We start from the raw sequence: 6,916 nt of genomic DNA, 5'->3' as shown, positions 1-6,916 counted from the left end.
TAGGCAAAATCGACGTTCCGGACGCGTCGGCGCAGTCTGTTTCGTCAACCGGAGTTGTTTAGGCAACCTCATCGACGATCGGGACAAAAACGCGTAGCGACTCGGACCGCGTCAAAAACTCGGCTCGATTTCAATCAAATAGGACGGCAAAGAGCACGACGGCGTCTGATCAACGCGTACAGTCAATCCTAAGGTCAACAGTTCTATAGGGATGCTCATTGAGCTTCCTCACAGTAGCCCCACCTACTAGATGCTAGAGGTCAAAACTACTATGCGGAATTTTAAGTCGAGCGAAGAAAAGCTCGAAATTTCTAACGGGGAGAGCTCATTTGCTAGTTTTCGACAGGAAAGTCCTACGGCTAGATCCTAAGATATTTAAAGAGGAGAGACTAAACCTCAACCAAAAGTGAGGTCAACAATGTTTTATAGAAAATGCATAATTGACTTGTTAAACAAAATCATATCTTCAGTTCCACAAAAGGTATGTTAACCTCCTCAACTTGTTTAAGCAGACATAGAAATCTCAATCACCTGAAACTCCCCAAAGTCGGAAGTACTTATTTTGGCCGAAATATTGCTATAAAAAAGATTGCAGCAACCTAATTTTATTATTCCTTTAATCAGTAGATGAACATTGAAAAGTTGATCATTTATACAACTTTAAATGATAATGTCTAATTCCCAAAATACATCAAGCTATTTATTTGAATATAACCTTGAATGATTATTCAATGTCCAATTCCCAAAATAGGTTTAGCTGGTTATCTAACAAGAAACACTACAATATCAATCATCAATTAATTGACTTCTTGATTCAGTAGATGAACATTAAATAGTTAACATTCACACAACTTTAAATGATAATGTCCAATTCCCAAAATACATCTAGCTATTTATTTGTATACAACTTTGAATGATTATTCAAAGTCTGATTCCCAAAATAGGTCTAGCTATTTATCTACAAGAAACACTATAATATCAATCATCAATTAATTGACTTTTTGATTCAGTAGATTAACATTGAAAAGTAAAATCATTTATACAACTTTAAATGATAATGTCTGATTCCCAAAATACATCAAGCTATGTATTTGTATACAACCTTGAATGATTATTGAATGTCCAATTCCAAAAATAGGTTTAGCTAGTTATCCAACAAGAAACGCTACAATATCAATCATCAATTAATTGACTTTTTGATTCAGTAGATGAGCATTAAATAATTAACATTCACACAATTTTAAATGATAATGTCCAATTCCCAAAATACATCTAGCTATTTATTTTTATACAACTTTGAATGATTATTCAAATTCCAATTCCCAAAACAGGTCTAGCTATTTATCTATAAGAAACACTACAATCCTCAACTTGTTTGAGCACGCATAGAAATCTCATTCATCTGAAATTCCCCAAAATCAAAAAATATTTATTTCGGCCAAAATATTGTTATAAAAAAGATTGTAGCAACCTAATTTTATCAGTCTTTTAATCATTAGATGAACATCAAATAGTTAATCATTTATAAAACTTTCAATGATAATGTCCAATTCCCTAAATGCATCAAGCTATTTATTTGTATAAAAATTTGAATAATAAATCAATGTCCAATTTCCCAAAATAGGTCTAGCTATTTATCTACAAGAAATACTACATTATCAATCATCAATTGACTTGTTGATTCACTAGATGAACATTAAATAGCGAATCATGTATATAACCTTAAATGATAATATCCAATTCCCAAAATACATCAAGCCATTTATTTGTATATAACTTAGAATGATTACTCCAATTCCCAAAATAGGTCTAGCTATTTATGTACAAGAAACACTATAATATCAATCATCAAGTAATTCACTTGTTGATTCCATAGATGAACATTAAATAGTTAATCACGTATATAACCTTAAATGATAATGTCCAATTCCCAAAATACATCAAGTCATTGTTGACCTCACTTTTGGCGGAAGCCTAATCTCTCCTTTTTGATAGCCTAGGTTCTAGACGTAGGATTATCATGTCGACTATTCCTAGAAAACTAGCAAAGGAGCTCTTTCAGTTAGAAATTCTGAGTTTTTCTTTGCTCGACTTACGTTCCGCATGGTAGTTTTTTACCTCTAGCACTTAGCAGGTGGGGCTACTGTGAGGGAGCTCAGAGAGCATCCCTATAGGACTGATGGCCTTAGGATTGACCGTACGTGTGGATCTAGCGCCGCATGCTCTTCGTCGTCATGTTTGATTGAGCTCAAGCCGAGTTTTTGACGTGATTTGGGTCGCGACGCGTTTTTGTCCCGATCATCGATGAGGTTGCCTAAATGACTTCAGATGACGAAACGTACTGCGTCGACGCGTCCGGAACGTCGATTTTGCCTAAGGGGGACGTTCGTTTCACCGCAACGATACGTCTGAGGAAAAATACACATTTAAGTGTTAATTATAATAATAAATAATATATTATTATTATTATTATTATTATTATTATTATTATTATTATTATTATTATTATTATTATTATTATTATTATTTATTAATCCCAAAAACTAAATCTATCTTCCCCCCTCCTCCCTTCTTTCTCTCGAACCCGCGGGCCTCAACCCTAACGTGGCTCGTTCGCTCGGTCCGTCTCTCGCCCGCCTGTGCCGCTGGATTCCCACGCTCGTCCCTCTCGCACGCGAGACAATCTCGCAGATGACTCATCCCCTTTTCATTGTTGTGGATCCTATTCCCTTCTGGGAACTTTCTCTCTGCTTCTCGAGCTGCTCGCATGCGAATGGAGCGTCTGCTCCGTTCGATTCCTCGAACCGTATACGATCTTTCGATCGCTCCTCCTCCTCCCGTTTATATTAAGCTCTACTTAGAGCATTTCAGGAGGCCAAAAAAAAAATCTCTGAGGGAGGGAAAACTCAGCTATTTTTCTTTCTCACTTATTTCTTTAGCTTTCTGTGCTTGGGTTGGTGTGCTTGGGTTGGCTTCCTCTTACTGTTGGAAGAGGAGTCGGAGTTGAGAAGTGCTTTTAAAAGTTTCTGTGTTACTTTCTTTTTGCTTCAAGAAGGTACCTTCTCCCCCCTGTGCCTTGCCTCTTCTCGATTCTCTCTGTCGAGCCCCTAGAGCTTGGTACTGTGGATAATATAGCATGCTAGCCTAGTATTGCGCCTTTTTTAAAATGCATTTACTCAAGCATCTAAAGATGGAAATGTGAGCATGTTTTAGGAATTAGACTTGATTACTTGCTTAAAATGATGGAAGTATGGCATGTTATCAGTTCTTTTTTCTCTACTTGCTTAAGGTGATGAAACTATGGCATATTTCTGTTTATTGTGACATATTTCTATGGGAAGCAAATTGGAAATATTAAAATATGACTTTGAGATAATGTTGACTCCTCTTTCAAGCATGTTGGGATATGTATTATGAAGCTTTTCATTCATTCTTATCTAGCATGACATATTGGAAGGGTTATTTGACCTTTCATGCATGAGAAAGGCTTGGTTTTGACATGTCACAGATTTGTTTTGCTCAAAATGCATGCTAGGAATAAGTTTATATTGATTTGAAAAAGTTCTATAGTTGTTCTTAATTGAAGCATGTGGTGGCCCTATGTTTTGATATTTTGAAGGCATGAAGGTGTTTTCCTAGCTTTCATTGTGGCCTGATTTTGAGTCTTAGCTGCGGCTTGATTTTTGGCCCCTGCTGGTTTTCAGTTTGCTTAAGCATGGCTGGGTTTGGATTCATTGTCGTAAACTACATTTATAGCTTATAAAATTTTGGTTTCTAGCCTCCATTGGGGCTCGGTTTTCACCTTGGAATGGCGTGGAATGTTGGTTCTGTTGAGGCTTGGCTTTTGGTTTTGGTTAAAACATTGTCCTAACTGTTTAAGCTTCACATATGGGCTTTGAGGAATTTGCTTTTGGCTTTGTTTAGGGGCTCGGTTTGCTTGCCTTAGCTCCTATCCGAGAGCCCATTTTCATTTTTTAGTTTATAAGACTGCAGTTTTGATATTTGCCCATTTTTTGTGTTTATTCCTACCCATGCTCCATAGCTGTGGGAGGGTTTGGGTTTATTTGCTTTAACCCCTGCTAGGGGCTCGGTTTTGGCATCTTGTGAGTGTTTTTTTTGCTTAAAAATACATATTGTGGAAGAATTTATTTTGATTTTTGGTTTTCGTTGAAACATTGTCCTAACTGTTTAAGCTTCACATATGGGCTTTGAGGAATTTGCTTTTGGCTTTGTTTAGGGGCTCGGTTTGCTTGCCTTAGCTCCTATCCAAGAGCCCATTTTTTGTGTTTATTCCTACCCCTGCTCCATAGCTGTGGGAGGGTTTGGTTTTATTTGCTTTAACCCCTGCTAGGGCCTCGGTTTTGGCATCTTGTGAGCATTTTTTTGACTTAAAAATACATATTGTAGAAGAATTTATTTTGATTTGGAGTAGTTCCATAGCTATTCTTGTTTGAAACATATGGTAGTCCTATATGTTGATGTCTTTAGGGTATAGAGATGTTTTTTAGTTTTAGTTATGGCCTGGGTTTGAACCTCAGCTGTGGCTCGGTTTGGTTCTGGCTGGGAGCTCGGTTTTGCCTTGTCCTGCCCCTACCCTAGAGGTGACTTGGGTTTTGATTTTTGTTGGCCTTAGCTCCTACCCGAGAGCTTGTTTTGGTGTACTGTGTTGTCCTTATTCGAGAACTGCTAGTTAGTTTTGATGGATTGGTTTGTAAGTTTATAAGACTGCAGTTTTGATATTTGCTTGGACCTAGTTTGACTGTGATATATGCCTCGGTTTGGGCTTTGATTCTCTGGTCTTATGTTTATTCTAGCCTCTGAGTCCTGGTGTGGGGTTGGTAGTGGGCATGGTGGCTTCTCCCTACTACCTTTATCTGAAAGCTTTGTGGGGTTCACTCTCCTACCTGTGAGTACCATTGGCGATTGTCTGCCTTGCTTGTGTGTTGCCTTGCAGCCCTTACCCGAGAGCCTATTCCTCTCATCTCATTGTTCCTAGCCGTGGGTTTGTGATGTGGTTGAGTTAGCCTCCCCCTTTGGCCCTACCCGTGAACTCACTATTGAGATTTGCTCCTCTTGCAGTCCTTACCCATGAGCCCCTTTAGGGTGTTCTTGTGCCCTGATGTCCCTAGTTACCCCGGCCGCGAGCATTTATGTAGTTTTATCCGAAGGTTCTATGTTTATTTGATATATGAGGCTATTGATTAATTTGAGAGTTGGAAAACCTTAAATTCGGCATGAGTTTGGAAATGCTAGTGGTGGTCTTCTCCGGGTCATTTTCCTTTTCTTCAATTTGTGGAATTTGGAAGATTTTTAAGTCCTATTTGGGAGAGTGTTTGATTGAAACAAATTGATTTCATAAAAGATATCTTTGGGGTCTGGACGTCGGCGTTCGGAGGTCATTTGTGTGTGATCGTCACATTGACTTGGGTTAAACCACTTATAAAAATGAAAGAAAGTGATATCCTTTCGGATTGATTCAAGAATCTTCGGATCTTCCTTTTCAGGTCTTTTCGTCATGAGTTTTAAGAGCTGATTCATCCTACATTCTTTTCGATGTTTTAGGTGGATCAGTCCCTCCTCTCTCACCCCATTTTTGTTCTTTTTTTCCTTGCTTCTTGGTTTGGTTTTTGATGTTTATGTCTGATACATAAGTGTCCACGTATAGCCTTTTGCTATACGTGAAACCATCAAGCAAGGTCGCAAGTAGTTCGATTTTGTTTTGGGGCTTAGAGGTGATAACAAAGGCACATCGGTGGTAGAGCGGAATGATGTTCCATCGTATGACATCGGGACACCCCCCCAAGGACCCGGTGAACCGTTAGATGTAATATCATGCACCGACATAAGACTAGCGGGAGTTGACCCGTACTTTCTTAAGTTGTTGGTAGTCCTACGCCCGACAGTATGATCGACTCGTGGACAACTACACTTTCAAAACTAATAAAAACAAATTTGATAAGAACGGATACACCTTTTTCAAACAAATATATATATATATATATATATATACTACAAACAAAATTGATACAACCCACTTTTGTATGTTTGAAATTTATGTGCATGCTAAAAATATAAATTTTAAATACATTTTAAACATTGGTTGTCCACCTGTTGATTACCTGTTTGGGCTAAGGAGTACCCTCTTAAATTTGTTTCAATAGGACACCCTTCTAGTTGAGTGGCGGGCTTTATACATCTGGATGACCGAGTAGCCTTTGACGACCCTCGACTAGAAACATATATCTAAGCCTAGCTTTACCCGAGTGCTTGCGGACCCCTCTTTTTATACTTTTTCATATGTTTTATCAAAATTTTTGGATAAAGTACTCGTGGTCTTTTCTCCGGGATTTTCCCGAGGTTTTGAGGATTCTATTTGAATTATTACTCATCAATTTTCTCGAGCTTTTCGTCATGGATTATTCGTTGATTTTTCCTGAATTTTCCATCGTGGGTCATTTACCGTTCTTTCTCGAGTTTTCCGAGTGACGTTTCTTTTCTTCCTTGCTCTCGTTTATATAATGCATTTCAACATGTTTCCTCAAATTTTGTTATTTGTACATGTTGCATCAGTTACATCTAAGGAACAGCAGACCCCCTTGGTATGCAGGTTTGATTTATATTTACAGCATGTTACTTTCTTGCAATCACTTTCCTGTTGTACCGTCTGTTTTTCTTTATACCGCATGTTGTATTGTTCTCTTTACTGCATACTCTACTATTTGTCCTATACTACATACTCTATTGTCATTCTATACACTATACAACTTCAACCCGTTCCCCTAGAATGTTTAACGAACTACAACCATATGGCCGCTTTATTTGACATCATAACCTGACACCCTAGAAAACTTGAACTCGTCACGACAAGGAACTTGGAGCTAACGCGGTGGGCAACACGACCATCTTCAACAGCAAA

At 38.2% G+C, this 6,916-nt stretch overlaps 1 pseudogene; it reads left to right on the top strand.

The window, feature by feature from the left end:
* LOC110019164 overlaps positions 1–6,916 on the top strand; it is a 28,398-nt pseudogene that overhangs the window by 270 nt on the left and 21,212 nt on the right.

The sequence above is a fragment of the Phalaenopsis equestris genome, unplaced genomic scaffold, assembly GCF_001263595.1.
Source record: "Phalaenopsis equestris unplaced genomic scaffold, ASM126359v1 Scaffold000053, whole genome shotgun sequence".
Classification (NCBI taxonomy): Eukaryota; Viridiplantae; Streptophyta; class Magnoliopsida; order Asparagales; family Orchidaceae; genus Phalaenopsis; species Phalaenopsis equestris.
This window is presented reverse-complemented; position numbering and strand designations above follow the sequence as displayed.